An 8,909-nucleotide genomic window follows, 5' to 3' on the forward strand; every position below is an offset into this window, starting at 1 on the left:
TGTGCCTAGAGCCCGTGCTCCACAACAAGAGAAGCCACCGCAATGAGAAGCCTGCACGCTACAACGAACAGTAGCCCCTGCTCGTCACAACCAGAGAAAAGCCCGCGTGCAGCAACGTAGACCCAAAAGCAGCCAAAAATAAAAAATAAATAAAAATAAAATTTAAAAAAGAATAGAATATGGCAGAAATCATGAGATGTCACTTCTGATGTTAGGTTATTAAAAGACTGTGGCTTACATTCTTGGGTGTTCTCTCTCTCTCTCTCTCAAATCACTTCTTCCCAGGAAAGCCAGTTGCCATGACATGAGGCAGACCTACAAATCAAGCTGAGGTAGGAGATAGATAGGCCCCAGGCTGAGCAGCTGCAGCTGGTCTCCTGCTGACTCTTTGAGATGGGATACCAGTAGGAGCATTGGGCCCTGATTGGGTGCATTCTTGTGGATTTCCCTGCCCAACACATGCACAGAGAAGACCCTCAGTCTACGGGAAGGACAAAAGGAGAGAGGATACCCAGCTGGAATCCATCTTGGCTGAGAGATTCACACCCACACCAGGACCAAATATGGAGATGACTGGCCAGGAAAAAAAAAAAAAAGGAAAACTGCCCCTATATAAGCAATCTAAGCTGGGTGAAACTCAATCTGACTCGCCTGTGGGCTCTTTTACACATATTTTGTTTTTTCCACAACTACTTTGCTTCTTCCACATGTACTTTGCTTCTAATAAATGCTTTTATCTTTTTAACAGCCTTGGTCTCTTTGCTGAATTCTTTCTTCAAAGAAGACAACAACCGAGGTCCTTCTTCCAGCTTCTCACTGTGGGAATCAAAGCCTTCAGATAAAGCCACAGCCCTAGCCATCAGCTTGACTGCAGCCTCATAAAAGACCTTAAGCCAGAGCCACCAGCTAGGTTCCTACTCACAAAAACTGGAGATAATAAATGTTTGGGGTTTTGATGCTGAGTTTGGGGATAATTTGTTACATGTCAATAAATAACTAATATAACCACCATCTACAACACTTCAAAATATATCAAGTGCCTAGAAGTAAATCTAACCAGAAATGTACAAAATTCGGATAAAATTCTAAAACTTAATTGGGACATCAGAAATAAACTGACACACTCACCAATGGTCCCACACATACGTGGCTGCCTGATTTACGACAGAGGTGGCATTTCTGAGAATTGAGGAGAGACTTGACTTTTAATTAATGGTGCTCGGATGGTTGGGTATCCATATGGGAAAAAAAAAAATTCAATCCTACTACATACCAGTCACGAAAACCAATTGCAGGTAAATTAAAGACCTAATGGTGAAAAGCTACAAAACTTCTGAGCAATGATATAGAAATATGTCTTCCTGACTTTGAATAAGGGAAGAATTTCTTAGACACAAAAGCACCAGCCATCAGGTAAATGTTTAATCAACTAGAACATATTAAACTGAAGAATTTCTATTCATCAAAAGACTACAGGAGAGGGAATTCCATGGCAGTCCAGTGGCTAGGACTTCATGCGCTCACTACCAAGGGCCCTGGTTTGATCCCTGGTTGGGGAAATAAGATCGCACAAGCCACGTGGTGAGGCCAAAAAATTTTTTACTTAAAAAAAAAAAAGACTACAGGGGGAAAAAGTGAATAGAAAAATCACAGAGTGGGAAAATATAATTGCAATAGTGTAACAGACAAGGGAGTCGTATCCAGAATATGTAAATATCCCCCAGAAATCAATAAGAACAAGAGGAGAAGGGAGCCTGAGACAAGGGCTTGGGCGTCTAGAAGATGATGCCCGAGGGAGGAGTGAGGGGTGGGGAGAGTGAGACAGGGCAGGCAGATATCCAAATACCAGGGCATTATCAAGGTCACTGCTGTAGGCAGTGGGACCTCCAGGACCTCTGAGGAGCTCCAGAGCTGTCTCCATGAAGGTCAGGAGGTGGGGAGCCCATTCATCAGCTATCACGCCCCCATTCCAGTCTTTTCCACAGTGTTGGAGAAGACCCTGGGTAGAATGTGGAAAGACTGGCTCTCTGGTGGGAGGTTTGTACCCCGCACAGCGGCCGAAATCAGAGTGACGCTGGCACCAGAGGCATACGCTGCAAACAACCCTATAGAAAATAGACAAAAGATTTAAATAGACACTTTAAAAGGGGGGAGGGTCCAACCAGACAATAAATATATGAAGAGATGCTCTAATTCATTAAATTGCCTTGGAAATGCAGCTTACAGTAACGATGAGATACCATTACACACCCAGCAGATTGCCAAAAAATAGCAATGCCTTGTGCAGCACCAGAGAGCCATGGGAACACTCATCCAAGCAGAGTGGGACTGTAAATTTGTTCACCCACTTCAGAAAACTGGCATCTTCTAGTAAAGTTGAAGATACATATGACCTGTAGCTCAGAAATCCCATTCCCAGATATACAGCTTGGAGAAACACGTGTATAAATATGCACCTCTACGTACATATGAGAATGTTCATCGGAGCATTGGTTACAATAGCCCTAACCTGCAAACATCCCAAACGTCCATCCACAGGAGAATGGGTTCATAGCTTGTAGTGTGGTCACGTACTGGAATGGCATACAGCAATGAGCTTGAATAAACTGTATCTACACACAAAGACACAGATGAATCCTACCCACTTAATGGTAAGTTGAAGGAACATGGGTTTTTTTTACATAAACTTCTAAAACAGGGAAAACCAAAATTATGTTATTCAGAGATGCAGATATAGGGGGTAAAACTATCAGTACAAGTGAGGAAGCGATGCCTGTAAATGTCAGGATGTTTCCATGCTCCGTGCAGGAAGGTGTGGGATGGAGAAAAGAGGCTGGAGGTTTCAGGGGGTGGGGGTTACATGGGGATTTGCTTTATAATTTTTGTTAAATTGTGTATAGATGCTGTGTATTCTCTATAGTTCACATTTTATTAATGTTTAACAATAAAGGATTACATCAGTAAAACTGAGGCACACACACATACCACCTGTTCTCCCTTCGTGGGTTCCCCACCCCAGTTACAGACAGACCACCCACCACCCAGGACCCCAGGTATCAGCCTTGATGACTCCACCCACCACCTGGTGGCCAGCCAAGCAATTCCATCCTGTGGGTCCCCCCTCCCAACGCCCCACAGAGCCTCGACCCCCCTCCCTCCATTCCTGCTGTCAGCACAACCGTGGGAGGGGTGACCCACCAGTGTCTCACGTCCACCCGGGAAAAACCAGAGTTGGCTACTCCTCCCTGGACATTTTTCCAACCTGTTTCCACTCACTGCCAGAGTGACTCTTTGGAAACACCACCTGCATGGGGAACTCACCTGGTCAAAGACCTTCAATATCTCCCCACTGCCCAAGCTCCAAGATGGGGCCCCTTCTTATCCCTCTGGTTTCTCTCTTGCCCCTCCCACTGCCACCCTGCCCACCAAGACCATGTGTCTGCACTCTCTCTTCCTTTTACCACCCTCAGCTTCCCCCTCCCACTTGCCTTCCCCTGTCCCACTCTACTCAACACGGAGGCCTCAGTTAGAAGTCCCCTCTCATAAGAAACCTTCCTGCCAGGCTGGGTTACACCGCTCACGCTGCCCTAACAGCTCGCCTAAGGAAGCAGCCAAGCCCACAGGCTCCAGGATCTAGGGTCTGGGTCTGTTTGTGTTCCTGCGGCATGGGTCCCTGTGGTGAAGGACTGAAGCCAGGACCTGCCTGCCTGAGACCAGAGGGTCCTGTTTCTGCAGAGGAAGGTCTGGGGTGCCTCTGACAGGCAGCTTCTCAGCAAAGCATCCCCTGGGCCAGGAAGCCTGGGGAGGGGCCGGGAGCCAGCCGACGAAGAGACCCCATGGGCTCCAATACGAGTACATCAGCAGTCACTACAATGGGCTAAAGCTGAACCAGAGGCCCTTCACCCATTTGCCTTCCAGGAGCAACATAAGCCTCTCAGATTTTTGTTTAACTCAAAGACTTCCACAATGTCGATCCCCATGCAGAGGATGGGAGAGCCTTGGAGTCTAATGTGCTATAAAAATTAATAATGAAATGTGACATTTTTGCACCCCCAATTTTGTCCACACACATCATCTTATGTTATCATTGCCTGGTACATCCCTGGTCCCACCAGATGGTGAGCCTGGAGGAGATGCGGGAGAGGGGTGGTGGGAGCAGCAAATGGGCCTCCTCCCTTCATGGGGAACCTCAGGCTGAACAAGCCTGGCTCCACATGGGGTCTTTGTGCATGTGGGATAGACAGAGGGTAGATGGACAGATGTTGGATGTTGGATGGATGGAAGGATGGATGGATGGATGACTGGATAAAAGGACAGATGAATGGATAATAGAGGAATAATGAATGGATGGACAGACAGAAGGATGAATGGATGAAACAGATGAGTGAATGAACAAAGAGATAAATGGATGGGTAGATAAAAGACCAGCAGACATTCCCACAGAGGGATGGAAAAACTTACCAGTTTTCTTGTTTAACAGAGGTGGGAAAGCCAAGTCAGGGCCTCAGATGCACTCTTGCTGGAAATGCCCCACCTTGCAGTTGGCAGGAATGTGGGAGTCCTCGCTGCCCTCTGCAGGTTGCCCATGGGCTCTGGGACCAGGGAAGAAGGCAGAAGTGGCCAACCGTGACCCCTGGTGGTCACCATAGGAATGACAACCCCAGCACCTGACTTGCGGCCCTGGCGGTGCCCAGCCAGCCGAGGAGCCCACCTTCACCCTGACCCCAGCTGCTGACCTTCTGGTCCTTAGGCTGAGGCTCCCACGTAAATGTTCTTAGGCACAGCTCACATCACCAGTGGTGTGAGAGGCGCTGGACCCGGCGTTCACACTCTGAAGGGCCTACTCCTGACCAAGTCCTGTTAGAAATCACCTAGAGAGAGCTGCTGAGGGCATCCGTGAACAGGTGACTAGTAACAGCCCACATTTAAGCACTGCTCATCACGCTGGGCAGTGGGCCAGGCCACTCACACCTTTCTCCCCCTGATCCCTCACAGCAGCCCTGGAAATAGCAACTAGGACGGCCCCCATTTTATAGGTGAGAAAACTAAGTCTCAGAGAGGCCTCAAGAGGATTGCCAAGGTCTGAGGTGAGTGAGTGGCAGAGCCAGGATTCGAACCCAGACTGTCTCTGATTCCCTCCCATACTGGCTCCCTGCCTCCCTGCCAAACCCTGCTAGGACAATAATCATGGCTGACTTCCTGTGCATCCCGGGTGGGTCCCCAAGGGTACACACACACACACACACACACACACACACACACACACACAGCCCCTACTCCTGGCTGGGTCCCCAAGGGCACACAGACACACACACACACACACACACACACACACACACAGGCCCTGCCACTAGAGGACTCATCACCCAGTGGGGTTGTTCCCATCCCTCCACTGTTCTGATAAGGAAGCAGAGGCTGATTTGAATCCCACCTCCGGCACCGAGTAGCTGTGTGACCTTGGGCAAGTCACTTAACCTTTCTGTGCTTCAGTTGACTCATGGGTGTAACAAGCATGATAATAATCAAACTTACCTCACAGAGTTGTTGTGAAAATTAAGTGAGCTAATATATGTAGGGAGCATTGGGTACATAGTAAGGGTTCCCTCTTACCATTATTAGGGAGAAAATGGGGCTCAGAGAAGGAAAAGCCTGAAAACTCACAGGTGTAGCAATTCCACACTTACTTTCATTGTTTTTCAACAACAGGATGGAGACAAGGCCAGGCAGCAAGATGGGGAAGGTGGCAGTGGCCGTGGGCGCTGTGGCGATGCTGGTAGCGGAGCCTGGGGAGGACGCCTTTCCGAAGCTTTTCCGCTTCTGCCGGCAGAGCCGCCCCAGCACCGCAGACCTGGGAGGGGTCACTGACTTCTTGGCAGCCCAAGCAGCCCAAGGCATGGGGCCTGGTGCCCCCAGGGTAGTCAAATCTCAGCTAAATGTGTCCCCAGCCAGTGACCACGATGCATACAGAGCAGGACTTCAGCTGGCCAGCAAGTGGCGAGCCTACGGACTGCAAGCCTATCCCGGATTTATTTTTATCCCAAACCCTTCCTCCCAGGTCACCAGCGGCATTAGGTGAAGCAGTTCCTTAAGTCATATTCCCGGAAACCCAATGTATGTAACCTGGACACACATGTGACTAAGAAGAGACCCAAGATTTGTGGGAACAGAGCAAAGAGCTTCTAAGGTATAAAGAAGTGAATAAATGGAGACCCTGAAGTTTATTAGAGAAACTGCACTGGGTGACCCTAGGCTACCATTGTAACTGGGACAATAAGAAATACTCTGCAGATCACTACACACCTTCCCCTGCTGACCTGACTTTCCTCTCAGAGTAAATGGACACTGCCTGTGGATTTCAGGGTTTCCGAGCTGAAGCTGGTATCCTGAATTACTACCGATTAGACTCCACGCTGGGAATCCATGTAGATAAATCTGAACTAGAGCACTCCAAACCCCTGCTGTCGTTCAGCTTTGGACAGTCTGCCATCTTTCCCCTGGGTGGCCTCAAAAGAGATGAAGCCCCCATCCCCATGTTTATGCACAGCGGTGACATCATGGTAATGTCAGGTCTCAGCCGCCTGTTGAACCATGCAGTCCCGAGGGTCCTTCCCAGTCCAGAAGGGGAGAGCCTGCCTTGCTGCCTAGAGACACCTCTCCCAGCTGAGCTCCCCAGAGACTCAGTGGTGGAGCCCTGTTCTGTGGAGGACTGGCAGGTGTGTGCCAGCTACTTGAAAGCTGCTCGTGCTGACATGACTGTCGGACAGGTGCTGGCCATAGGTCAAGACTGCCCTTTGGAACCCATGGAGGAGAATAAAAGAGACGCCCCCACAGAACCTTCCTGTCATCTGGATGATGAGAATAGCCAAGAAAAACGAGCTAGGTTAAACCCTGACTGCTGAGACTTAAAAGAGAGCCCATTCTTTGACTTGGGCAGGTCTCACAGTAAATGACCATGCTGTTTTGTATTGCCATAGGCTTTAGCACCAAGACAAGCCAAAAACAGACCAGGAAAAATTCATCATGGATCACACTGCTGCCTCGCAACGCGCCCTGGAGAGAAAACTGATCAACCACTTTGTTCAGAGAAGTGTTTGACATGGTCCAGTCCTGGTTAGGTTTGGGCACCAACGTATGTGAGAAGTCCAAGGAGGTATGAGTTCCCACCGCAGCCTTCTCAGCCTCGCCATTACCTGTGAGAGATGTAGAAGTGAGTTTCCATGTCTATGGAGTCTTCCTTTTTTTTTTTTTTTGGCTGCACTGCGCAACTTGTGGGATCTTATTTCCCCTACCAGGGATCGAACCAGGGCCTTTGGCAGTGAGAGCTTGGGGTACTAACCACTGGACCGCCAGGGAATTCCCTCCACATCTATGGAGTCTTTAAATACCTCAGGGGACTTCCCTGGTGGTTCAGTGCTTAGGACTCCATGCTTCCACTGCAGGGGGCACCGGTTCAGTCCCTGGTCAGGGAACTAAGATCCTGCAAGCCACGCGGCACAGCCAAAAATAAAATACATACCTGAGGTTTTATTGATGGGAAACATAATACCCCTCCCACCACGCCATCTAGTGATTTGTGGTAAAATTGTGGGTCCATGAACCAACCGTTAGTCTTGTCTTCTTAATTCTTCCAATCAACATCAAATTCTTTGATCTTCTCTGGCCTTCACAGAAGAATCTTTTTTTTTTTTTAAATAAATTTATTTATTTATTTATTTTTGGCTGTGTTGGGTCTTCGTTTCTGTGCGAGGGCTTTCTCTAGTTGTGGCAAGCGGGGGCCAGTCTTCATCGCGGTGCGCGGGCCTCTGACTGTCGCGGCCTCTCTTGTTGAGGAGCACAGGCTCCAGACGCGCAGGCTCAGTAGTTGTGGCTCACGGGCTTAGTTGCTCCGTGGCATGTGGGATCTTCCCAGACCAGGGCTCGAACCCATGTCCCCAGCATTAGCAGGCAGATTCTCAACCACTGCGCCACCAGGGAAGCCCCCACAGAAGAATCTTATACACATTAAGACAATGGAACTGGAAATCACATCCCCTGGAGTACGAAGTAATCACAGTTCTCTCTCTCTTGCCTAAAAGGTAAATATATATAAACTCAAGGAAAGGGGAACAGTAGTTACTCCAGATGTCTTTTTGGTCTGTAAACTCTTCCAGTTGGCTTTTAAATGCAATTTTAATTGTTGGACTAAAAATGTCCCATGGGTATTCTGTAACTGTTTAATGCACAAATAAACTTAATTTCAAATTTAAAAAAAAAAGTTGGAATCACATCACTCTTCTCAGAAACCAGCTCCCCTTTGCCTTCCAATAAAATCCAAATTCTGGAGCCTCCACTACCCTTCCCCCTCCTCCCCTCTCCCTCCCCAGAGGTGTCTTGAACTTTGTGGCTGTCACTCACTCACTCTGTCTGTAGAGCTTAGTAGAGTATACATGCTTAGATATCATTTGCTTGTGCTGGGTTTAAAACTAAAGAGTATCAAACCATGTATAGTCTCTGGGATTTGAGTTTTTCAACTCAGCACCACGTGTCTTAGATTCACCACGTTGTTGCAGCATTTCTACGATTGCCAGCAGTGCTCTTATGAACACTTTCAGATGTGTACCTAGATACACCTGCAGGGCTTCCTCTCAGATAGGATCCTGGGAGTGGAATGGCTGGGACACAGGTGTGCCACTGTTATCTTTACAGAGGAATGCCAAACTGTTTTTCCACGAGGCTTGAATCACTTTACAGTCCTGACAGCAATTTTGAGAGTTCCTGCTGATCCATATCCCAGCCAACATTTAACAGTGTCAGATGTCACACTTTTTACCAGCCAACTGGGTAAGAAATAACGTCTCATTGTGGTCTTCCTTTCCATGTCCCTGATCGCTAGTGAACTTAAGATCCCATCATGTTTTCTGGCCATTTCG

General features: G+C 48.3%; 1 pseudogene; it reads left to right on the forward strand.

Moving 5' to 3' along the window:
* Positions 1–4,742: 4,742 nt before the first annotated feature.
* LOC114908023 lies at positions 4,743–8,889 on the forward strand (annotated as a pseudogene).
* The last annotated feature ends 20 nt before the right edge of the window (positions 8,890–8,909 follow it).

Source organism: Monodon monoceros, unplaced genomic scaffold (assembly GCF_005190385.1).
Source record: "Monodon monoceros isolate NGI ecotype Baffin Bay Population unplaced genomic scaffold, NGI_Narwhal_1 Super_Scaffold_10, whole genome shotgun sequence".
In the NCBI taxonomy this organism is placed as follows: Eukaryota; Metazoa; Chordata; class Mammalia; order Artiodactyla; family Monodontidae; genus Monodon; species Monodon monoceros.